Below are 26,980 nucleotides of genomic sequence, written 5' to 3' on the forward strand. Positions count from 1 at the left end.
CGGCGTCGGGAGGATGGAGGGGCCGTCGGGATGAGGGAGCTGCGTCGCAGGAGGGGAGCACCATCGGGAGGAGGGAGCGGCGTCGGGGGAGGGTGCGCCGGAAGGGGGGGAGCGGCGTCGAGGAGAGGGTGCGGCGGAGGAGGGAGCGGCGTAGGTGCGGCGTCGGCATCTGGAAGTGAAACCGATTGGGAGGAAGGAGCTGAACTGTTTGGAGAGGAGAGAGCCGCAGAAAACCGTCGCGGTAGGGGACGACCGGACTGCGCGTGCGCGCCCGAGGGTAGGGTCGGCTCAGCTATGGAATACTTTATTTCATAACTAGGTATTCAATAGACTTATTATATATATATATAATATTTATTTTGAATATTTTTATAAAAATAGAAAAATATTCAGAATAAATATTATATAAACGAATATCTATATCTATATATATATTATTAGAGTTCATATATATATTTACATACACATACATAGGTCTTGTTTGGATCCATGAGTTATTTTTTAGCCCACCCCAAATAGCCCCAAATAGCTCAAAGGGAGCCAAACAGGAGGGCTATTTTTGGACTATTAGCAAATAGCCTACCCAAAAAAATATCCCCCCAAGGGGTGCCATTTGAGGCTATTTCGTGTGGGGCCCATTGATTCTCTCACTCACTCTCTCTTGGAAAAGTAACAACTCAATGATTGAAAAAGTGTTTTATGAGCCAAATAGCCCTTGGATCCAAACATCTCAAGGGCTATTTTTTTGAGCTAAACTTTAGCCCTCAAAATAATTTTTGGCTATTTCTCCAAACAGGGCCATAGATATAAATAGATATATACATATACTTAATTACATACAAACTGCAACAAAAGTTTTACGCAATATCATCATATTTACTCTTGTTATCTATGTTCGACCTTCCATCATAGTAGAGTTCGCCCTTTTTGTTTATGACCTGCTCAACAATAAATCCGCACAAGGCTTCTTGAACCGCAAAAATCATTTCCTCTGGTATGAGCTGATCTCGCATCGCATCGACCTATATGGAAAAGTGATTAATTACGACAATTTACAAAACAAGTTGAAACATTGACAAAGTTTTTTACTTGCTTCCTTCTCCCAAGTAGTAAATGTCTTCAGAGGACCTACTAGACCATGGATGTTCTCACACACATAGTATCCATATAAATTATTGCTCTATGCCTGCCTCATACACTTTAAGAGAAAAGAACTCATCAGGTATCCATATGAATATATAATAAATAAATGAAACGTGCAAAGCAGCATCCAGTACGTACCGAAAAGTCTGTCTTCAATTTTAGTTCGTGGCTGAAATTACCTCTATGATTTTTAACAAATTTCTTCTAAGCCCTGCACATGATCGAGAACGAATAAATATATTTAACGAATGATTTCAAAATAATGGTGATTGAGGAAGTATGACCGGAATTACCTTTTCAACATGTCAGCCATGTCTTTGTATAGTTCTGGATATTTGCTCATTGAGTCCATAACTACCGCTAAGCTCATATGAGGAATTATGGCAACTAGTATCCAGTGATCACTGCAAGATTATACGAAGCCCGTTCTTGTTAGGGTTAAAAAAAATTCAATTATACAGGATTAAAAGAGTTACACAGCAGAAAACACTCATGCAAAGTTGTAAGGAAACAATACGTACTGCTTGTAGTTCTGAACAGAGAAGTACTTGTATATGTTATGAAATGTTTCTTCAGGGGTTGAACGTAGATTCTTGCAATTTACAATCGTTGGGTCGATGAAGCCGATGTGGTAGTACCCATTTTTCTGGCAAGTCTGAATCTCCATTCTACATGATACAAAATAAAACAAGGAATCATTAATAGGTTGAGGTCATGTAATAATATTCGGAGTAAAATGCACTGGGGTCCTTAAACTAGTTGACCTGTTCTGTTTAGGTCCATGAACTTCGAAAGTACATTTTTAGGTCCACAATCTATTCAAGTGTGTCACTTGAGGTCCAAAACGCCTCTTACCAGCGTTGACTGCCTATGTGGACCGCCACGTAGATCCAACGTTGACCGTATATTTGCACATCACCCCTCCCAAGCCGAGCCCTCCTCAATTCTCCCCCATCATTTCATCTCCTCTGCTCCCGCACCGCCGGGCCGCTCATTGATTTGCACATCACCCCTCCCAACATTGATTTGCACATCACCCCTCCCAATGTTGATTTGCACATCACCCCTCCCAACGTTGATTTGCTAATATACGGTCCACGTTGGATCTACGTGGCGGTCCACGTAGGCGGTCAACGCTGGTAAGAGGTGTTTTGGACCTCAAGTGACACACTTGAATAGATTGTGGACCTAAAAATGCACTTTCAAAGTTCATGGACCTAAACAGAACAGGTCAACTAGTTTAAGTACCCCTAGAGCATTTTACTCTAATATTCGTTACTTATATATGTTAATGAATAAAATTTAAAGTACACCACTTACAGAACCCACAAGCCGATGATAGAGATGTCAAGGGCGTCTTGATGGTATAGTTGGTACACTTCTTCCCAAGTCAACCATATAATGCCCTCTCCACGAAAGAAATCTTCATCTGTAAACTTTGCGCCCTGCATGAAATCACCATTTCTCATTGCATCCATGTAGCATTCATGTAGCCTTCACATTTACGTTGGAAGCATAGGCACTACCTCTGGGGGGACAAGGCTCCTCCCCTCATCATATTTCCATTGAACCACTGGAGCTAACAGAATTTCGTTTGATCCTGCAACCTCAGCCGCCGTGAGCTTCGATGTTTTCATAAAACTAATTAAATCTTACTATTCCATATTTTGCACTACGAGCGGTGGTATTGATTGCTTCGGCTGGGCTCCGAGCTGTGGAACATTAGACGACAACCTCGATTTTCTCTTCTCGAATGACTTGGTAACCGAATGGTCATAGTTTGATACAGATGGAATGAATCTCTTCTTATTTGCATCGGTCATTCCAATAAAAAAAAGGCTGACTGCCTTGGATCTATTGGTTGCCTCTTCTCTGGCTCTTTCGGGTGCTCTTCAACCTCGGCCATACTCTACTTCTTGCATTCTTCGTAAGATTTGTCCCACAATTTCTTTGGAGCCTCCTTAGCTTTCTTCGAAGGCTGCTTCTTTTTCTTCGGTGAGTCATTAACTGGTGCATGCTTCTTCGGTGGTAACTTTTGCTTCTTTGCCGGTTGCGGAGGAGGTGAATTAGGAGACGTTGGTAAAGGAGGACCTGATGGATGCCCAGGAGATGATGGTGAAGGAGAATATTGTTGTGCAGCTGGCGGAGAGGATCGTGGACTCATGGTAGGTGCCCTTGCAGGAGCCGCGCGGCCTTGATGCCTGATCAGAAGTAGTCTTGAGGACGATGTACTGCTTATCCCTGTTGACGCCATTTTTTGACACATGTCAAGATAAACAAGGAAGTGGAGGAAGATTGCCGATTTGGAAGGAGCCAACATGCATGATGTGGGAACCAGCTGATAAAGCCGTTGCCGATGGGCCGAAAAGATACTTCAATTTGGGAGGTACTAGCGTGTACAGTATGGAGATCGGCCAATGATGCCTTTGCCGATGGGCCAAAGGAATATTCCATATTCGATCGGATTTTGATGGTTTGGTCTTGAGTCGGTTTGTTTTATTTAGGAAATCTTTTTCTTTTTGTCAAAATATATGTTTGCCGTAATCGGCTAGGACTTGTTAGTTTTAGGGTATAAATAGCAGTTGTACGGGACCTGAGAAGATTGATACACATCCAATACAACAAACCTTTACAATTCCATCGCAATTTACTTTCTTGTTGGCGACTTCGCTATTTTCTTTTTTCTGCGAGTTCTTTCGAGTTGATCGAAGACGCCTCACATTCGAGCGACTTGATCTACTGGTAAGTTTTCGTTTATCGAGTAAATCTAAGCTTTAGTCAACCGGCGTATCGCTATTGCTTCATTTAGATTTGTTCAAAGTTATCGAATTCTGTCTAGGCTTTGACTTCCAGGCGTATCGCTGTCGTCTCGTCTAGATTAATTCACGATTCATCGATATTTGCTAGAGTTATAGATTTTTCCTATCATTTCAGCTTTTATCAGATTTCTCTACATTGAAACACGTGTGATCGGCTGTGGAATTTTGTGATATTATCAAAATATTATAAAGCCAATTTAGATCTGTTTCAAGTGTTATCGAGTAACCTTATTTAAGTTACACATTCGCAGCTTTTATACTGTTATGCACGTGCAATTGGCTGTCTGGGCCGATTTGTCGTTTTTTGTATCGGCTAGATCTTCCGATACGCGTTTGCGACTCTCCGTGCTGCCGGCGTTGCCATTGGCTGCCGATGAGCCCACCGTAGCGCGGCCCATAGGGTTCCCCTTGTCCCTTGTTGCCATGTGTGCAGGAGCCGATGCCTTGCCCCGCGCGTGACCCCACAAACCCGTCGTCGCCGCCTCGCCGCCGGGCCCCTGGCTTTCCAGGCGCCCGTGCGTGCACACCCTAACCCCGGCCGGCAACCAGAGGCCATGCCTTTGGCTGGACCGAGCCAGGCTCACCGTGCCCACCTTGGCCGAGAGGCTGTGTTCTAAACCGAGCCCTTGCCCCGCCATGTCGTGGCCTCAGCTATGCCGAACGCTCATGCGCATGAGCGTTCCTGAGTCACAGTGGCCTCGCTGTGGCCATGTCTGGCGAGTCCTCCTGCGCGCGCTGCCCTAGGCCATGCCTTTGGCCTTGGCACGCCTCGTCTTGACGGCCACTGACGCGCCGTGGCCATGCCACTGCCGTGCCGTGCGTTGCCACCACTGCGGCATTGCGTTCGCAACGCACACCGGCCTTGGAGCCTTCCACCCTGACCTCGCCATCATAGCACCTCGCCGCCGAACCCTCATGACCCTGCTCTGTCCTGCCCTTTTTATCCATGCCCTTAGCTCTGACCTGCCCCATTGCCGTCGTTCTGGTTTCGTCTTGCCCAGCCTTGAGCCTCGCCGGACAGAACCACCGCCACCTTGGCCCTGCTCGGCACTGATGCGGCCTCGCCATGGCTTCACCATGCACGTGATCATGCGCGTGCGCGCGCGTTGGTGCCCAGGGCCAGGCCTTTGCCTTGCCTTGGCGCTGATCGAGCCGCCACCGTCTCCGTTGTCACCGCCGCCTCGCCGTCGCCGCTAGTCGCCGCGCTCAAACCGTGACGTTGCGTCCGTGGCGTGGCGAGCCCCTTGGGGCGTTCCATCGAGCACCTTGTGCGCGTAGTCGCACACACACCCAGGGCATGCCACACGCACGCACACACACGCACTCGAAGCCGCACCGGATAGGGAGGAGGCCGCACCAGATCCCCCGGAGGCTGACTTGTGGGACCGAGCCGCCAGAGAGAGGAAGAAGGCGTTGACGCGTCGGCCAGAGCTATCATAGAGAGAGAGTAAAAGAAAAGAAAAATAGAATGAAGACGAAGTTGGGCCGAGACCCAACTCGGCGGCCCAAAACCGAAGGCAACCCAGCTGCACTTTGAGCCAGTTAACACCCTTTCCTTTTTCTTTTTCTTTTTCGCCGCACCGCACTGACACATGGGTCCCACCTGTCGGTGAGACCCAGTCGCTGACATGTGGGCCCCACTGACCCGTGGACCCATTGACCGTTGACTGGTCAATGTTGACCGGTCAATGCTGATGTCAGCATCAGCCATGCTGACGTCAGCAAGACCCGACCACCTAGATGATGTCATGCTGACGTCAGCATGACACGTACCACGTCCAGAGGCTGCCACGTGTCGCTGACGATGTTAATGTTTTTCCAAAAATCATTTATCAATTTCAGAAAATGCTTTAATACTAGAAAATTCATAATAAATCAACTGGAGCTCCGAAAATTATGAAACTAGTTTCATAATTCTTCTAAAATCATGATCTACCCGTTAGAGTAGGTTTTGTTGTGTGATTGGTCCTTATTTTAGCTGTTTTGTGTATTTTTGCACTGATGTCCATATCTTTATATGTAATTACGATTAGGTCCATACGAGAAGGAGTTGACTGATACCACGGACGCCCAGAAGACCCAGGAGGACGTCCCGGACTACGAGAAGCCACCGAGACCCAAAAGACTACAAAGAGATTCCAGGTTCACGCCCATCTACGAGTTGAATTCCTATTAGACATTGCTTGCTGGTTACGCTATTACTTTACTTAACTGTGATATGAGATGAGCCTGCATGGCCTTCTTGTTTACTGTACTCCTTGCACTCCTATGTTACCTTCTTTTAGATGCCCTGGCTGCCATGTCAATGTGTTGTGTGGGAATTCATGATTGATAGTCTTGGCGTGAGTGAAGATCCACTTATGAGGAGTCGGTGATTAGGGCTTCTTAGCGGGGGCGAGCGATTGGCTGGGGATGTGTGTTGGGCACATCCTACGAAGCACCTATGGCGGGTGCGGTACTAGCGGAGCGTGGATAGGCAATACCTGTTATGGGTGCCTATGGCGGACCACTGTGGCGGACCGCGCGTGAAGATGCTTGCCCCGACACGTAAGGGCATATGCGGTAACTATGATTTGTGGGACTTTGTCAAACGTGCACGCCACCTATTCACTATGCAGGTGGACCCGGTCCAGGCTTGCTATGCGCGTCACCAGACCTGTTGTAGGATGGGATATCGATCAGTGTAGGGGGAGGTTCTCGGACTGGGGGAAGGAGTACTGGCCTCATTATACCCCGAGACGCAAGGGACGCTTCACAACCCCGGGGCAACCTCTAACGGGAGGACGTGCCCCAAACCCAGGGGAACAGGATGGTGCCGTAGCGGTTAGTTTCATTCTCAATAGACCGGTGCCTCGGGGTCAGTCAGTCGACGGATCGGCTGGCATCGGGGCGAGTGGGTACAAGTGTACAACCCCTGCAGGGTGAAAACTATACGTATAGCTGCGTACTCGGTCATGTATATTCCTACTCTTTTGTTACTTTATCTAGTTTGTGTTACTTGATTTCTACCTCCCTCTAGTCTTCTTTCCTACTCGGACAGCAATTGAGGTGCGGGGAGCGGAGTTCTCGCACTGACTCAGGTGGGTTAGTGAAGGTGTGTGTGATAGAGAGTCCGAAATGCCGGAATGGCCCACGTCGAGGTGTTTTGGATGTTGCTACTTGCATAGGAAACCCCAGCCTATCCGTTGGCTACTTTTTATACCTTGCTTCCACTTAAAGCTTGCATATGGATGGTGACGTGAACCTATCCCATCCTTGGGGATAGTCTGATATATGCAGGATCCGACTTGAAGATCAAGCCCTACGAGGATGAATGAAGCTAAGGACGGTTCGAGCTACGCTCAAGTCTTGACTATGGAGGAGGGACATCAAGACGAAGGATGCCTAGAAGTTTAGCTACCGCTTTCGATCTCTATTTGTTTTCCTTTAGCCCAAGGGGCTTGTACTCAAGAATTCATAATACAATCCTCTAGATTATGTAATAATTAAATCCATGTAATGATTTACAGCGTTGTACGTCTGTGATATCTAATTGAAATGAGTTCTGTGTGTGATAGCAACTGATCCAGGGACTATCACAATGATACAGGGATTTGGGTTCTCCTTTCGGAAACCCGGGTCGTTTCAGCTGGTATCAGAGCATACTTGACCGTATCACGAGCCGTAGACATGGTCGTTAGATCTAGGACTATCTAAACGCTTGTGTATGTTTGCTATATTGCCTTGAGCTATATTCTACCAGCTTCTTGATTCATTTCTCCCCTATTTCGACTCATTCTCTTACCTACGCTAACGTCACTCTTACGTGTGCGTAGAATGGAAGCCGCCGCTATGAAGGACATGATGGAGAAGGTGATCCATGAACCATGGACGTACGCCAGTCACCGCCAAGGACTAATCCTAGTAATGGAGCGAGTTCTACAGATAGCCGGCATCAACCAGAGGCGTGTCAAGCTCTCTTCCTAAGAGACGTAGATCCACCCATACTTCACCGGCTACGCAGCCATGCTAGTTGTGATGCCTGACCCATAGATGCCAGAATTTCCCGGAGAGATGGTCGCTAGTTCAGGCATTCTTCTCGCCACTGCCATCCAGTCTGCAACTAGGGAGATGACAAGGAGGATTATCGCTTGGTTCTGGAACACCAAGTTCGGGACAAGCAAGTACAGATTGATCCCTTGGGCCATCTTCGAAACCGAGGATATAATGGCTACTCAGTCGGCGATTGCCCAAGCTCCGTACCACATACAGGGAAAGAACCAACTCCTGACTTCCACCACTGGCTCTTACCTATTTCACGTGGACTGCCTGCTGAGGAACATGGAGAGGGAAAGTGTAACACCCCAGGGTTATGTTTTGAGTTAATCATATGCTTAAGTCGCAAATCCTCGCTTAAACATTGTCATTATTGTTAACCTTTCTCGCTTAGTGGCATTTCATGTCAGCTGAGCTTTAATCCTTATTTTTCTGCCAAATCTAATGCTCAAATCAAGTGTTGCCCAACATCAAAGTTGTAGATTTTTCCTTCCTCTACAACTTTTGTTTTGGCAAAAATTCAAGTTTCAATGTGAAATTTTGAGTTTTGGATGGTCAAAATCGAGCTAAGTTTCTTTGAATTATTTTTTTTCTCTCTCTCTCTGTTCACTGCTCCCGGCGCTCATGCTGCACGCCCACGCGTCATCGCCGGTGACCTCCACGCGTCGCCACCTGGCGATCCTCACCCTCTACGCCGCGCGTAGCCTTATCCCTCGCGCACGACCTTATCCCCTCCTCCCCGGGCGCCTTCTCTTCTTCTTCCTTCCTTTCTCTTCCTCCTCACAACCAAGCCGAGCAGACCGCCACTGTCGTCGAGTCCAGCCATCTCCGGCCATTGCGCTTCAATTCCTCGTGCCACGAGCTTCTTCACTACCTCCTCTACCCTCCCCAAACCTCGGCCGAGCTCCACCCCAGCCGAATCGATGGGAATCGCTCCTGCACAGGCCGGCCACCATTGTTGCCGCTTCAAGCTCTGCCCCGCACGTCGAGCCCTCCCTCCGGCCCTCTCTCTCCCCAAACCGAGACCGCGTCGAGCTTCCTCACGCCGCACGGTGCTCTTCGACTCGAGCCCGCCGACCAGTGGACATCGGAGCGCCGCCGCCGCCGCCAGCTACCACCGCCGGCTGCCCTCCCCAACGGCCCCACCTCCTCCGGCCGCCCCGACCCCCACCAAGGCATCCACAAGGTAGCCCTCGACCCCCTCTAGCTTTCCCCCAACTTTCCCCATACTGCCGGCGAGCTCTATCGCCGGGAAACCCAGCGCCGCTGCCTCCTCTGTTCCCAAACCCGGCCAAGGGCCTTTCTGCAAGAATTCAAACACCTTTAGGGGTTAGATTGCAAATAGTACATGAAAACAAAACAGCGAACTTCTAAATTCATTTAAAAATCATAGAAAAATGCGAACTAAAATTTGTTGGATTACTTGTTCTAAGATCTACAACTTTCCTTACAGGTTGATCTTCAGTTTCTAAATAGTTTTTGCTCTAGTTTAAGTGTTAGTTTAAGTGGTTGCAAGCTTTGAAAATGCCTAGTAAATAGAAGAAAATATAAAACCAGTTGGGTTAGTTTTGTTTTGACATGTAGAACTTAGGAAAAATATTTAACCTACTGTTTGTTTAATGTTTGTATGATGTATTGATTTAATCATGGTTAATACTTGTTTACGCTTGTTTATTTAATAATATGTAGTTCTGGATGTCCAAAAATCATGAAATTTATGAAGTAGCTTACTCTTTGCATGCTTAGTTCATTGTAAAAATTTCAAATCCAAAAGCTATGTGCGTGTTGGTAAATATATATTTTTTCAGTTGTCTTGTGAAGGCTAAATTAAATGTTTTTCTGTTGTCAATAAATGTTGGCAAAATATTGTTGCGTGCCTTATCAATAACTCATCATGCTGGTAAATTTTGGTTACAAGTTTAAGGCTGCAAGTCATGTATCTGCTTTTGTTTAGTTGCTAGCCATAACTTTTCTGTTATAATGGTTGCTAGGTAATTCTTTCCTATAGGTTTAATTTTCGTAACTCATGTTGATCTGGTATAAGTTTTGTGAACTCTTTTAAATACTAGAATGTAGGTTACTTTTATATCACTTAGTTCCATGTATCTTGATAGTTAAATAAATCCTCCTAATTGCTCCTGATTGCCTTGTATCTTTGCTTAGTCCTTTCCTAAATAAGTTAAGTAACGCTTTTGTTGGAAACACTTCAGGCTAAATTTAAGTTGAATGATCTATCATATTGCAACGCTGACCTGTTTCTCTTTTGAACTTGTTGTTGTGTTGTTCAGTAAATAGTTGCCAGTTCTGTCTTTCTTTTTAGTCGCATTGCATTACAGCATCTGAGCCCATGCAATTGTGGCCTTATGCTTGCTTTGTATGCCTTTTAAATGCATCATGTGGTGTTTTTCTTACGTTCATGCACTTGCATCATTGCATCTCATCTAGGTACTCTATATGCGCGACACGTGGAACTAAAGGATAAAGTTGGAGCCGAGCCAGAAGATGGTGTACTGGTGGACATATCCAGCAGATAGATGGATGGATTCTGATGTGCATGACCAAGGGTAGATGCTTGCCAAGTGAGTATCATCTAACTAACACTGGCTTAGTGTTAATCCCAGACAAGCCCCGGAGCATAACCCTTAATTTTAGTATTCAATGTTTACTATATACTTATTGTGCATTTACGTTTCTAGGAGTTGATTGGAACCTTAGATGCATAATCCCTAAGTTTCCTCAGTTATTCTACTAGTGTGCAGGTCGTTAGCACTGCAAGGCTTAATTAGGTTTCGGTAGAAGTCGAGTAATTCTTGTCACTCGCGAGTTATAGGTTCTTGTTACTTGTGGCAAAGTGGTTTGAGAATGAATATGTGACAAAAAAAAATAGAGACCGGGCGGAGAGGAATTGGATTATGGGTATGGAATGGATGAAAAATAAACCTCCGCCTGTGTCGATTGAGGACCGTACCGTTGTTGGCACTATTGATCAAGGATTGAACAGTACTAACCACATGCCGGAAGTAGGAGGTAGTCGAAACCGGTAACCTGTAGACCTGATTTACAACGATAGCTTGAACTGTGACCTGCTACTCTGGGAGTGGAATGATGGCGGGTGTTGGAGTGTATGTCGCCTCTGGGTTCTCTGGGAATTCACCAAGAGGGGCCCTTCACCTGGGTTTTGGCAGGCATGGTTCAGGTGTCGTGGTAATGACGAGAACAGTTGATGCGTGTGGCCCGGCGTGGTTTGCATGTGTCATGTGAGTTAGGTCCACCTTGCAAGGTTAAATCGGATCGATTCGTCGTGACTCGCGGTTATGAGAGCCTTGATCTCTTTGTCATATCGTAGTAAAGAAGTGGAATGAGAATGGCAATGTGACGAGATATGTTTATGATACTCTTGGGAAATATAATGTGATATACCATGTCTGCTCTAGATGTTTATGCAAACCTAGTCGATTTTTGTACATTAAACTTGAGCTAAAATATTGAAAGTAAGGATCCACTATTAGTCGCTTTTCAGCAAAATAAACTCCAGAGCCAAAAAGTTTTGCATGTCTAGATAGTGGGCTAAGTATACCCATGTCGGGTAAATCGTGCTGAGTATTAAAATACTCAGGTTTGTTGTTACCCTGTTTCAGGTGTAGCTGCTGCTGGTTGGAGCTAACTAGGATTCACATCGGTGGGCTCGATGTGACGTCCTCACGTCATCGTAGTTATCGTTGTTTTTCTAAACTAAACTTCTATTTAATTTCCGCTGCATTTTGAACTTTGATATTTTACGTAAACTTGTTTGCAAAACTCCGCACTGTAAATTAACTTTGAGAACTTTTGTCGGCTTGTAATCATCTGTGCTCGTCTTCGTGCGAGACTTCCAGTGTTTTTCGATCCTTAACCCGACAGACGACCGGATTACACCATTTTAAGTGCGTGGTAACTTGATTAACCATTAAGATGATAGTTAGCGCACTTAAACCGGTTTAATTTGGGCGGTTCTGCTACAGCTGGTATTAGAGCCGAAACGCACTGGGTATGATTATTTGCATGTTTAATTAAGTTTAAAACTAACTTTTTAGTTTGCAAAATTTTTGGTTTTCAAAATTTGATGCTAGTTGCGCTAAGGAATAAGATAGATAGCTCGTATGCCCTATCTAAGTTTTATTAGTTATGGTGGCATCTATGTATCTATTTTGTTCCAGCACTTCCAGCACTTTACATTCTATTAAAGCTTACTTTCTTGCACAACTAGTCTCTAATATTTGGTAACGACGCACCTACGCTAAGGTAAGCAAGGTAAGCATTCTTGGTAGTCCTTTAGAATAGCCCACGTATTTCATACGTGCGCGGGTCCCGTATGATGAGCATACGAGGAGGTGATAAGGCTCAATTCAAACGAGCCTGTCGCTATCTGCCGCCTGATATGGAGCGCGGACTTCCTACCGTGTGATTGTAACCACGGCCATCTCGTAAGCCAATGTTACGAGATGTAGGTCTATCATGCGATTGGCCATGATCGTGTACCTTGGGACACGTTTACCCTTGGGTGTCCCGTAAGGCGATTTGTACAGGAAGTGAATACGTTATTATGACGTATGAAGCACTGTCCATGCAGCATTGAACGCATGGGCGCCATCTCTATAGTGGATGGTGATGTATGGTTAATATGTGAGAAACTGCATATGTGTTACCCGTGTGGCGTAGGACACATGGGGGGCCGTTCGTGTGTGTGCTGGCATGAAGGGTCTAGAAGTTAATATATATTGTGTTTTTCTGCAGGTACACTAACCACGTCACGTAAGTTATGAACGTAAGAACGACTAGTATATATAGGGAGAGTACGTATTGTGCCACCAATCGTCCCCGTATGCCTAGTTATTGGCAATTGTTGGGTGAGAAACGGTAGAACGTGAATGCATCATGGCATATCTTGGATTGTTTGATTGTCTTGTTTGTTACATCGTTCTGCTAAATGTGCAGGTTTTATCTAAATGTCCGCCTAGGTTCTCTGTTGTGGCAGTGGGCTAACGTAATCTGCTAGCCTAATCTTGGATTGAGAAGACCTTTTTCAAGTCAGTGGTTTGAGTCATGTGCGAACCTTACTGTAATCTTAGTTTGCCTTTCAAATCAAACCCTTGTTGAATATCTTCAATCTGTTCTGGCAAAGCTTTGAGCTTTTCCTTTAATGGCTAAACTTTGATATTGATCAGCAAACCCTTCAACCCATCATTCAGTGATCCTTGGATATTCTGGTTCCAACGTCGGAAAGTTGCACCTTCAATTCTTGCTCAGATTTTTTTTTAATAAATTAAAAAGGTTTATGACAATAATTACTTTTTGAATACAGTTTTTCCTGCAAAATTCATGCATCACATCATATCATATCTTTGGTTAGTGCATGGTGTTGCATCATCATCCGGAATCCATAAACTAACTACCGGGTGTGCGTTCGAGTAGAACTTTGAGTTGTCTTCGGTTCTTTTTAACCTATCTTGTCGCTGCTGGCACTACTGGGTTGCAATTCCTCTTTCTTTTGTGGTGGTGTTTAATCACATGACCCTGATGATGTGTTGGAACCTAGGGCCTCATGTGCGCTGCAGCCACATGATTGAGCCACTAGGAGCGCGCTGGTATTTAGGTATATGTGACGTAACTCACTGCAGTCCTCTTTTTATGTAACCTTGCTAGTGTCCTAACTTCTAATACTTACGCAAGGGTATAGGGTTAACGCGAGGTTAGTCACGAGGGAACGGTCATAAGACGCGTGTTGCATTGTGTGCATCGCAAACTCATGTGTGTACGCATCATACTTTATGCATCTCTTATGTGCATACATCACGAGCATCGTCATCCTTGCATCATGGTGTATGCATCATTGGGCCGACATCATGACAAATGCATCATGTCATATGCACCATTTTATTTTGTGCATGGGACATCCTATCATGGCATTACGCTGGCATTGCATTGGCATAAATGAACATGTTTTACAACTAGCATCATGCAAATCATTCAGATAATAAACTCTGAGCAGGAATGTTCCAAACACCACTCGTAAATCAATCTCTCGTACTATCCTCGCTTGACATCCGTAAGCCTTGTGATGAATCTCACTGACATCTTTTTCCTCCTGTTGTGATCTCAGCTCAGTGAGAACGTGATCACTTCGTCTCATCACCATACTTTGTTTTGTTAACCTTTTCCCTACTGGATCAAAAAGCTTTACGGGATTTCCCTGACCGTTTTAGTTGAGGAGCCGTGTAAGAATCGAGTTCTGGTGTTTTCTTCAAAATATTGTCGTCATCAGGAGGTGTTCCCAGCTACATCTAAAAAGGAAGCTGCTTCCGCCTTGGTAGCTAACCTTGAGTTCGAAATGTGTGTTTAACTCTTTGAGTCCCATAAACGACCCTAATCAAGGTTTGGAGCTACAAATTCTTGTATGCAGTGCTAGTTACGGTTGTTTGTGCTGCAAAAAACCAGTATCTTTGCATCTTGTAGACCTTTAGTTGACTCGTTAACCCTAGCTAAGTTTCCTCACTACTTGCCTATGGTTGTGGTATGCCCATGTGCCTGCTGGTCAAAATCATACCTTGCAATCATTCTTGAACCTCTCAGTCACGTATCCTAAATACGATGCTGTGTAGTGTTAATTTTCTTTTCTACCTTGGCCTCAGAATCCTTCCCTTGTGAAGCATGACATTGCCTTATCATCCTGGTCTCTGGATGGTATATCAGTTTTCTTCTGTGTCCTGCTTGTTTCATCTCTAGTTCCCTCAGGTCTCTAATTGTTTATTGGGCTTGATCTCGTATTGCTAGCCAACCGGACCAAATCTCATATTGATTGTCAATCTGGCGATCTCTTGGTGGACCCAGCTGTATGTGAAGCTAAAGCAAGAGTCTTATGCCCTGTAGCTTTTGGCGTTTAAAATCTTTGTTGCTATCATGTCATAACTGGATCACCTCTTTGCTATCCCTGTTTTCCATAATGTCCGTCCATGCATGATCTATCTATGCTACATGGGATTTTTTTTTCACTGGTGGTATCTCTGTAATGGTGTCATGATTAACGACTGACGGTGTTGCAACGAAACCCAAAGCCTCCTCTGAGCAATCGACAAGTGGTTGTGCTTTTTGGCACTCGCTGGTATCGAGAAAGATAGTCATGATCCCTTATGCACCTACATTGGTGTGCTATCTACTCGTGAGCCTTACTCACATCTATCTCTATTGTCTGTCTGGAGATCTATATATCGGACCCCAAATCGAGTAAGTCTTTCTTCCGAAGTTGCGAAGAGGATAATCTTCGAAGGAAATGGTAATGGGTGTAAATGCTAGAAGACTGCAAGAGGTGATAGACAAGGGATCCTGGGTAATCTGCCAAGATGATCAAGAAACATATGACATCACCGTTGGAGCAAGAGGGCATACAACACGTAAAGTTGGAGAAGTTACCAGTCGGACAAAATCGTGGGACATATCGAGTTTCTTACACTTTGCTTCTTACACTTTCTCTAAGTTCTCAATCCTTATCTACAATGGCTCCTACTATCAGCATCGATCTTCTCCAGTGTGACTGTCCTTGATGCCTTTGATGGTTATTCTGTTCCTCTTCCCTTGAAAATCTTTCGTTCTGAATCTCGGGACGAGATTCTTTTAAGGGGGTAGGATTGTAACACCCCAGTGTTATGTTTTGAGTTAATCATATGCTTAAGTCGCTAATCCTCACTTAAACATTGTCATTAATATTAACATTTCTCGCTTAGTGGCATTTCATGTCATCTGAGCTTTAATCCTTATTTTTCTGCCAAATCTAAAGCTCAAATCAAGTGTTGCCCAACATCAAAGTTGTAGATTTTTCCTTCCTCTACAACTTTTGTTTTGGCAAAAATTCAAGTTTCAATGTGAAATTTTGAGTTTTGGACGGTCAAAATCGAACTAAGTTTCGTTGAATCATTTTTTTTCTCTCTCTGTTCACTGCTCCCGGCGCTCATGCCGCACGCCCACGCGTCGTCGCCGGCGACCTCCACACGTCGCCGCCTGACGATCCTCGCCCTCCACGCTGCACTCGGCCTTATCCCTCGCGCATGATCTTATCCCCTCCGCCCCGGGCGCCTTCTCTTCTTCTTCCTTCCTTTCTCTTCCTCCTCACGACCAAGCCGAGCAGACCGCCGCCGTCGTCGAGTCCGGCCATCTACCTCCTCTACCCTGCCCGAACCTCGGCCGAGCACCTCCCCAGCAGAATCGATGGGAATCGCTCCCACACAGGCCAGCCACCATTGTTGCCGCTTCAAGCTCCGCCCCGCACATCGAGCCCTCCCTCCGGCCCTCTCTCCCCAAACCGAGCCCGCATCGAGCTTCCTCATGACGCACCAGTGCTCTTCGACTCGAGCCCGCCGACCAGTGGACGTCGGAGCACCGCCGCCGCCGCCAGCTACTGCCGCCGGCCGCCCTCCCCCACAGCCCCACCTCCTCCGGCCGCCCCGACCCCTACCAAGGCATCCACAAGGTAGCCCTCGACCCCCTCTAGCTTTCCCCCAACTTACCCCACACTGCCGGCGAGCTCTATCGCTGGGAAACCCAGCGCCGCTGCCTCCTCTGTTCCCAAACCCGGCCAAGGGCCTTTCTGCAAGAATTCAAACACCTTCAGGGGTTAGATTGCAAATTGTACATGAAAACAAAGCAACGAACTTCTAAATTCATTTAAAAATCATAGAAAAATCAGAAAAATGCAAACTAAAATTTGTTGGATTACTTGTTCTAAGATCTACAACTTTCCTTAGAGGTTGATCTTCATTTTCTAAATAGTTTTTGCTCTAGTTTAAATGTTAGTTTAAGTAGTTGCAAGCTTTGAAAATGCCTAGTAAATAGTAGAAAAATGAGAAAAATATAAAACCAGTTGGGTTAGTTTTGTTTTGACATGTAGAACTTAGGAAAAATATTTCACCTACTGTTTGTTTAATATTTGTATGATGTATTGATTTAATCATGGTTAATACTTGTTTACGCTTGTTTATTTAATAATCTGTAGTTCTGGATGTCCAAAAATCATGAAATTTATGCAATAGCTTTCTCTTTGCATGCTTAGTTCATTGTAAAAATTTCAAATCCAAAAGCTATGTGCGTGTTTGTAAATATATTTTTTCAGTTGTCTTGTGAAGGCTAAATTAAATGTTTTTCTGTTGTCAATAAATGTTGGCAAAATATTATTGCATGCCTTATCAATAACTCATCATGCTGGTAAATTTTGGTTACAAGTTTAAGGCTGCAAGTCATGTATCTGCTTTTGTTTAGTTGCTAGCCATAGCTTTTCTGTTATAATGGTTGCTGGGTAATTCTTTCCTATAGGTTTAATTTCCGTAACTCATGTTGATCTGGTATAAGTTTTGTGAACTCTTTTAAATACTAGAATGTAGGTTACTTTTATATCACTTAGTTTCATGTATCTTTTTAGTTAAATAAATCCTCCTAATTGCTCCTGATTGCCTTGTATCTTTGCTTAGTCCTTTCCTAAATAAATTAAGTAACGCTTTTGTTGGAAACACTTCAGGCTAAATTTAAGTTGAATGATCTATCATATTGCAACGCTGACCTGTTTCTCTTTTGAACTTGTTGTTGTGTTGTTCAGTAAATAGTTGCCAGTTCTGTCTTTCTTTTTAGTCGCATTGCATTGCATCATCTGTGCCCATGCAATTGTGGCCTTATGCTTGCTTTGTATGCCTTTTAAATGCATCATGTGGTGTTTTTCTTACGTTCATGCACTTGCATCATTGCATCTCATCTAGGTACTCTATATGCGCGACGTGTGGAACTAAAGGATAAAGTTGGAGCCGAGCCAGAAGATGGTGTACTGGTGGACATATCCAGCAAATAGATGGATGGATTCCGATGTGCATGACCAAGGGCAGATGCTCGCCAAGCGAGTATCATCTAACTAACACTGACTTAGTGTTAATCCCAGGCAAGCCCCGGAGCATAACCCTTAATTTTAGTATTCAATGTTTACTATATACTTATTGTGCATTTACGTTTCTAGGAGTTGATTGGAACCTTAGATGCATAATCCCTAGGTTTCCTCAGTTATTCTACTAGTGTGCAGGTCGTTAGTACTGCAAGGCTTAATTAGGTTTCGGTAGAAGTCGAGTAATTCTTGTCACTCGCGAGTTATAGGTTCTTGTTACTTGTGGCAAAGTGGTTTGAGAATGAATATGTGAGAAAAGAAAAATAGAGACCGGGTGGAGAGGAATTGGATTATGGGTATGGAATGGATGAAAAATAAACCTCCGCCTGTGTCGATTGAGGACTGTACCATTGTTGGCACTATTGATCAAGGATTGAACAGTACTAACCACATGCCGGAAGTAGGAGGTAGTCGAAACCGGCAAGTTGTAGACCTAATTTACAACGATAGCTTGAACTGTGACCTGCTACTCTGGGAGTGGAATGATGGCGGGTGTTGGAGTGTATGTCGCCTCCGGGATCTCTGGGAATTCACCGAGAGGGGCCCCTCACCTGGGTTTTGGCAGGAATGGTTCAGGTGTCGTGGTAATGACGAGAACAGTTGATACGTGTGGCCCGGCGTGGTTTGCATGTGTCATGTGAGTTAGGTCCACCTTGCAAGGTTAAATCGGATCGATTCGCCGTGACTCGCGGTTATGAGAGTCTTGATCTCTTTGTCACATCGTAGTAAAGAAGTGGAAAGAGAATGGCAATGTGATGAGATGGAAAATATAATGTGATATACCATGTCTGCTCTAGATGTTTATGCAAACCTAATCAATTTTTGTACATTAAACTTGAGCTAAAATATTGAAAGTAAGGATCCACTATTAGTCGCTTTTCAGCAAAATAAACTCCAGAGCCAAAAAGTTTTGCATGTCTAGATAGTGGGCTAAGTATACCCATGTCGGGTAAATCTTGCTGAGTATTAGAATACTCAGGGTTTGTTGTTACCCTGTTTCAGGTGTAGCTGCTGCTGGTTGGAGCTAACCAGGATTCACATCGGTGGGCTCGATGTGATGTCCTCACGTCATCGTAGTTATCGTTGTTTTTCTAAACTAAACTTCTATTTAATTTCTGCTGCATTTTGAACTTTGATATTTTACGTAAACTTGTTTGCAAAACTCCGCACTGTAAATTAACTTTGAGAACTTTTGTCAGCTTGTAATCATCTGTACTCGTCTTCATGCAAGACTTCCAGTGTTTTTCGATCATTAACCCGACAGACGACCGGATTACACCGTTTTAAGTGCGTGGTAACTTGATTAACCATTATGATGATAGTTAGCGCACTTAAGCCGGTTTAATTTGGGTGGTTCTGCTATAGAAAGCCACATCATGCAGGAGGGATTCGCCGCTTGTGCGCAGCGCAATCGGGTCTTGGAAGATGAAGTTCAGAAAGTGACAAGGATTGCAGGAGTCGCCAGAAAGGACCAGAGCGCGCTAGCCAAGAAGCTCAACAAGGAGACCGCCCAGAGAATTACCGCAGAAATCAAGCTTGCCTAGGTAGAGACCAAGCTTGCTAAGCTCAGAGCACACTATATTGAGATGACATGCAAGGAGGAAGCATACCTGGCAGCCATGGAGCTAGTGCAAAATCAAGCTCACTGTAACCTGAAGACCTGGATAGGGTCAGACCCAATCCGAGTCAATGAGATCTAGGAGTGCCAGCCCGTCACCAGGAAGGAGGACTCCTCGCTGATACAGATAGAGCCTCATCTATAGGAATGCTTGCTCGAGAACCAGCCACCCTCGGTTGAAGCTGAGGGGAAACTAAGGACCATCGCCACCGCCAACGAGATCTTACCCGAGGACTATCCAGGAGAGAGCCTGAAGCATCCCCTCATAAGAGATGACTTAAATGTGATACAAATATCAGTCCCAGGAGGCTGATAACACATTTATTCCATCAGATGGTACATCACCGTTTAACTTTACACGAAAGTGGGTAGTGAAGCGCCACTATCGCAAGGACAACAACTACAACTCAGACAAGAACATGAAGCACGAAGAGGTCATCAGAGTCTTGCGTCATACGAAGCTTGGTGACCCTATCCAAATGGAAGGTTGGGTGCAGAATGGAACCCCTACTCAACGTCCTCAGGAACAAAGTCTGGATCTTCCTCTGTAAAAATTAAGAAAGGGGTGAGTACAAACGTACTCAGCAAGTCCAACCACACACACGGAGGGGGTATAAACAGAATATAATGCACAGGGTAAATCAAGGATAAGGCTAGGGTTTAATTTGCGGAAAGCTAATTTTTATGCAGGGGTTCATTTGAAAGAAAAGGATTTTCAAAGCAACTTTCTCGTACTGAGTAACACGTAGGGTTGATCCACATAGGATCCAAGTTTTAAATTTGCTACCGGACTCCTCATCCGTTGTAGCACACGGCATAACTGCTGGACACTTTTCCAAAACAACTCACGCCAACCCATCCATTCCCAGAAGAAACACTAGTTGTGTGACCAAACCGTAACTCGCCCAGTACCATGGGCACAGCTATTCGACTAGATTTTAACTCTGCAGAGGTGTGCAACTTTACCCACAAGCGGGGTACCACAGCACGATCACCTTAGTGTCGGTGCAGATCCCAACAAAGCCATTACCCACCTTAGCTAGACCTGACTAGCCAACACGGGATCCACCAAGGGGCCATTGACCTATCACTGAGGTTTAACCAGGGCATAAGTCACACAGAGCTTATCCCTTCTCCTTGATCACCCGTTGCTCTCAGCTCTCCTGATGGCTATCAGATTAACTAGTGGGATTTATGCTAAGCCGTTGCCCATACAACGGTCGAGTGGTTTGCACAATAGTGGAGTTAGGCAAGATGACACACCAACTCGGTCCTTAATTGTGACGAGATGGATATCTACCAACCTTGCTCAACCACACATGTACGAGCACACTATTCGGCAATTCACAAAGAAGTGCCATCCATCCCGTCTAAACTCATCTTTCGAAAATTTCACATTTTCCCTTCCCACACACTCACACATTTCTTTTCTTTTATAAAACAAGTTGTACCGTGTTTATGGTCCTAAGCGTTCTAGCAGCGATTAACGTCCAAACAAATCACATTCAGACATTAATCTAGGTGGTCAAGGAACGGTTATAGCAAATCAAGGGGTGGCTATCAAACCATGTTTTCAGCAGTCAAAACATATGCAGTTTTGTAAAACAGGCCAATAGGTTGTGTGTTATAAAACTGGGACAAAATATGCATCAAAGGATTGGATTGAACTTGCCGTTCTCAAAGCCTTCCGGGAAGTCCTGATCGAGGTACCGTCCTTCAGGTTCGGGGTCGCAAAACTGGTCCTCGTTCACTTGCTCGCGGTACTGCTCATCGACGGGTTCTCCCTTGTTCACACCGTGATCTACGACGCACACAAGCAAGCACACAATCAAGAAAAAGAAATAAAGGTTTTATCGTTGAGCTCGAATCGGGAACAATTAAGATATGAAGATAGGAGTGATATTTTTGGGCGGTCTTCTAATGGTACGGCCAAATTTATGTTGGGAATGGCGTGGTAAAGTTTTGGGGCGATTGGAAGATTTTTGGTGCATGAAATGATAAGTTAACGGGGTGTTTAGGGTCTAAACAAGGATCCAAAGGCCCATTTATAAATAGTTTTTGAAAGGAAAGGACTTGATTATAATATTTGGAAATATCAGGGTTATTCTCGGAAAGGGTAAGGACCTATTCATAATTATTTCTATATGGCAGAGGGACTAATTCTTAATTAGGGAGAACATGGGGGTTTATTTTGAAAAAAAAAACACAAAAGGGGGCTCTTTAAAGAATAGAGGGAAGGGAAGGGGCCTTTGGGCAAAAGAGCCCCTCTTCCTCCTCCCTACCGAACAGAACAGAGGAGGGGGTCTGGGGCGCCGGCGGTGGCCGATTCCGGCATCCCAGGGCGCGGCGGCGACCGGGGTGTGGGGGGAAATGGAGAGCAGGAGGAGGGGGTTCGATTCCCCTGCCTAGCTCGTGCTGGGGCGAAGCGAGGCGGCGGTGCCACGAGGGCTAGCGGGCGGCGGGCTGCGGCGTTTGTGGCGGCGGCGCTGTGGGATGCGGCGGCGGCCAGGGCTGGGGGAAGAAGCACGAGGGGGTCAAGGGGAGTTGATTCCCTCACCTACTCGGAGCTGGGGCAGCGTGAGGCGGTGGCGCGGCTAGGGCCGACGGCGGGCGGCCGTGGCAGCCGTGGTGGCGGCGCTGGGAGGTTGGGGAGTGGGCGCGTGGTGGTTGGGCAGCTTGTGGAGTTCGCCGGCGACGCGAAGGGCCCTTTTATAGACGCTGGAAGGCGGTGGAGGGAGGGGGCACGGTGGCTGGCCGGCCGGCGGGCATCCCGGCGGCCATTAATGCCGTTTTGGAGCTATCGTGGTGTCGTGGAGCAGAGGCGCGGGCGGCGAGGCGGCCACAGGACGACGGGACAGCTCGGGCAAGAAAGAGCGGCACGGCGAGCATCCGGGGCGCACAGGGACGCACGTGGGTGGGGAGCAGAGTGTGCGCGGCGAGCTTTGCGGGCACGCGGAGCGCGTGCGCGCGTGGACAGGGGAGGGAGGGCGCTGTGCGGCTCTGGCTTTGGCGACGAGCGGCGCAGCGAGCAGTGCGGTGGCGTGGGGCGCATGGTGCGCGTGGGGGGATGCGGCACGAGGGGCATAGCGGCACTGAGCCAGCTTGTGGCCGTGCGCGGCAGAGCAGGAAGAAGAAGGGAGAATGGAGAAGGAGGGAGAAAAAGAAAGGAAGAAAAAGAAAAAGGGGGAGAAAAAGAAAGAAAGAGATAGAGAGAAAGAGAGAGAGAAAGGGAGATCGCGCCGGCGGATTTCGCGGCGGCGACCGCGGCGGGACGAGCATGCGCGCCTATCAGCGACACGCAGCGCATTGCGCGGAACGAGAAAAGAAAAGGATGGGACGGCAATTGAAATCGGGTGTCGGGACGGCGAAAAATTCCGGGAGGGAAATCAAATGATTAGGGGTTTGATGATTGAGCTCAACGATGAAAAAGTTTTGAAAATTATTTTTAGTGCATGATTTATTTTGGTAAATTTTTCGGGATGTCACAGAGCCAGATGGTGTAGTCACACAAGAAACCCCGCCGCTCTAAGGACTGAGCATGTGAGGAGGTTCAAGGAATAAAAGTAGAGTTGTAAGATATTAGGATGCCGATGCCCCGTTCCGGCCAGAGTCCCAAGAGTTTCATCAAGCCGTCGATGACCCGTTCCGGCGTATGTCTCCGTCAGTTGAGTCACGAGCTGATGTCAAATGCCAGCTGAGTCAGTTAGAGTTGTCTAGAGTTGTTCAAGCAGTCACGTTATGAGTCGCCCTCTTTTGTAAGCTTTTCACGATGTACCCTTAGTACGCTAGTTGTATCATTTACAAGGTTTGTTGAGACCTTGAGATGACCTGGGTGTAAGACTTGTAATGTTGAATGAATGCTTGGATCTCAATGTGCTTTTATGGTTTTACTCGCTCTTTCCTATTGAGTGAACTTGTAATGTGTGTATTTGCTATCTACCCTCCTTGAGGTGAGTGACGTACCCAAAGCAAGATAGATTCTTTCGTCTATCCTTCGCAAAAGATGCCAGTTCAAAGATCGAGCAGTGAGATAGCACGTTTGGAGGAAGACGCTCAAGAGGAAACTACCGCCACAGCACACGAACGTGCTCAGCATCTAACCCACCTGCGGAGCAAGGCAGAGGCGCAGCCCGGACTATTGGAGTTGGAGTTCCCCAAATCCTAATGGATAGGTGGACGAAGGAGAAGACAAGGAAGAAGACGATGAGGGGATCAACGCTAAACCCCCCTATCACCAAGAGGCGGAAGCAACAACGATCGCAAGCAAAAAGCACCCCGTGCTGGGGCGCGAAGATCACGAAGGGACCTACTTAGCACAGCATACAATCCCAAGTAAACGGACAATACAACGAGAATAACAAGCATGGTGTTGGCCAGACCGAAGAAGGGTGTATGAGAAGGACCCAAACGCCACCTCAATCCTTCAATGAGCAAGATACTGAAATGCCCTAGAGAGGGACCGAATCAGGATAGAACCCCTGAAGTCGAAGGATGCACACCGGGTACGCAAACTGTGAAACCGGATGGAGAAGGTGCATGAAGGAGTACCCTTGGGTTTAGAATAGCAGGAAGTGCATCCCAGAGAAAAGTTTGAATTGACACCCGAATGGGGATCTGGGAGATAAGAACAAAATGTGAAACACGATTGCAAGGTCATCCTACCAAGTAACGGTTCAGAAGACTTAAGGAATCGAAGAAACTCAAGGGAACGAGAAATGGTCGCCCGAACGAGAAAAATACACCAAGGAATTGTAGGATCAAGAACACCGACCAGAGGGGGGGTGAATAGGCGGTTTAAAAACTAAAACCAATAACACTAGAGAAATTTAATTAGTAACAAAGGAAAGCCCTATGTTATGCTGTTACTATCTCTAGATGGGTTTGCAACCTAGGGTGACAAGACACAAATCAAGCTCTAGTAAAGTAAATTGCTCAAAGTAAAGACAAGAATAAAAGTGAGCAAGAGAAGTAACCAAGCTTGACACAAGAATATATCCCGTGGTGTCGATGACTTGCCGGTCACCCCTAATCCACGTTGAGGTGGATTCCAAGAATCAACCGCTCCTCTATCAAGAACCTCTTGATCTTGAGCCGGCTTGAAACAAGGAACCGCTCCACACCTCGATTCCACTAGAGTTGCTCTTCACCACTCCGGTGAGGTGAGCACAAAACCTCTCACAACCGAAATCAGGGCTCCTCAACAATCTCCTTGGAGGTGCTCCACGAAATCCACTTCTCCAAGCCGTCTAGGGAGCGGCAACTCCCAAGAGTAACAAGTTGATGACGCTTGCTTGAAGTTTCCCTAATGCCACAAAGCTCAAACTCTTGATGCAATGCACTAGGAAGCTCTCACACTCTCAAAAAGCAATCTCTAAGCAAGTGTGTGTGAGAGAGGGATGCCTTAGCTCTAATGTGTCAAGAATGCTATCCAAATGGCCAAGAGAGTCACCCAATGGCCGGGCATTGGGTATATATAGATATCCCTCCAAAAACTAGCCGTTACACTCTTTTCTGCGAAATCGCGGACCGTCCGCGGTTCAAAAACCGGACTGTCCGCCGTTATAAACCAGTGAGTCAGAGTGCATTTAATGCGTGTCAGAACTAGCCGTTAAGCCCTGGCGGACCGTCCGCTCCCCAGTGGCGGACCGTCCGCAGTTAAGAGTTCCACACCACCAGAGACTTACATCGTCTCTGGAACAACTTTGAGATTAGCCTGCGGACCGTCCGCGCCTCAGGAGCGGACCGTCCGCAGTTTAACATTTTAGCCCAAACCAGAGAAACAACCTTTCTGGTACAAATGAAATACAGTGGCGGACCGTCCGCCCACCTGGGCCGGACTGTCCGCCAGCCCACCAGAGCCTCTGCAGGCTCTCTGGAACGGTCGCGGACTGTCCGCCACTCTGGGCCGGACTGTCCGCCAGCCTACCAGAGCCTCTGCAAGCTCTCTGGAACGGGCGCGGACTGTCCGCCCCTCAGGCGCGGACTGTCCGCCGTTACTCAGTCAGCTCTCAAACTTAGTCTATTTCAAATCTTTTCAAAAACGCCGTTAGCCCTCATGCATGCAACTAGACATTTTGAGCAAAATGGCACTAAAGACCCGTCAAGCATGAGTACACAACCCCTCTTGATAGTATGGCTATCTATCCAACAAATCCGGTCACTTTTCATCCACTAAACGCCTTGTGATCGGTAAAACACAAAGGCCCTATTTTATACCTTTGCCTTGAGCCCGAGCTTTGCTCATCATCTCCAAAACACCATACGTTCACAACCAAATCTCTTTCATTCGTGGATCAACCTATACTCATTATCTCAAATGAAATCGTTAATCCACAAAACCGTTGTCATTAATTACCAAAACTCGAATTAGGGGCCTAGATGCTTTCAATCTCCCCCTTTTTGGTAATTGATGACAACACTTAATTTTGGAGTGATAAAAGTTTTCAAGTCAACTTTATACACTAGGCATAAGGTGGACTTGGAATTGAACTTTGGAAGAACTTACTCATTTTCTTGAAAATTTCAGAATATGGTATGAATAAATTCACCAAGTTCGATGAGTAGAGAGAACTCCCCCTTGATATGTGCATATAAATTTTCATGAATACTAAGTACACATATATATATATTTGAAACTTTTGACGGAGTTTTCGCTACAAGTGGAAATCGAGGCATACAAGATACAAGTTATATATGATATGAACTTTAACATGGTTAGCACAACCTCACAACCACAAGAAGAACATAAAGAGATAAGATTAGCACAAACCAACATAGTTCATCACACAATACAAACCAAATGTTCAAATCCAAACACAAGTCTTAAATAGAGTTCATGCAAGACACAAATAAACAAGAGTGGCAAGCGGAAGCCGAAAACGAATGATCTCCATTAGAAGTCCATGAGCTCCCCCTAGATCAAGCACTCCAAAGCTCCTTCTCCCCCTTTGGCATCAATTCCCAATAAGGTCAAACGGCTGGTGGAGGACGTGGCGGTGGGTAGAACAGCTGGTGCGGGTAGAACTCTGGAGGCGGCACTGGAGCCGGAAACACTGAGTAGAAATGATCAGTAAACCCTGTGAAGGCTGTGCTGAAGGCATCAAAGCGCTGCTCTAGCTGGTCCTGTCTCTGCTCAAGCTGCTCAAACTGCTCAGAGGAGGGCAAATCCTCAAAACGTGAGTCAAGAGCTGCTATATCTGAATGTAAACTATCATGAAACCCCTGCATCTGAGCCATCATAGGCTGGAACATCTGCTGCTGCATGTTCTGAAAGTTGAGGTTCATCTGATTCTGCATCTGATTAGCTAACCCCGCAATCTGAGAGGACATGCTCTCCTGCATGGATGCAAAGTATGGGTCAAAGCAGCCAGCTGGAGGGGCCCACTGCTGCTGTACTGGAGGATGCGGTGGTGG

General features: G+C 46.1%; 1 long non-coding RNA gene across 1 annotated transcript; it reads right to left on the reverse strand.

The window, feature by feature from the left end:
* Positions 1-681: 681 nt before the first annotated feature.
* LOC120651522 lies at positions 682-4,496 on the reverse strand. Its single transcript, XR_005666221.1, has 6 exons — positions 2,670-4,496; positions 2,464-2,588; positions 1,437-1,811; positions 1,282-1,354; positions 1,090-1,198; positions 682-1,022 (listed from the first exon to the last, which is right to left on the reverse strand). It is a non-coding gene; the product is annotated as an uncharacterized LOC120651522 (long non-coding RNA).
* Positions 4,497-26,980: the final 22,484 nt, after the last annotated feature.

Source organism: Panicum virgatum, chromosome 1K, assembly GCF_016808335.1.
Source record: "Panicum virgatum strain AP13 chromosome 1K, P.virgatum_v5, whole genome shotgun sequence".
NCBI classification, from domain to species: domain Eukaryota; kingdom Viridiplantae; phylum Streptophyta; class Magnoliopsida; order Poales; family Poaceae; genus Panicum; species Panicum virgatum.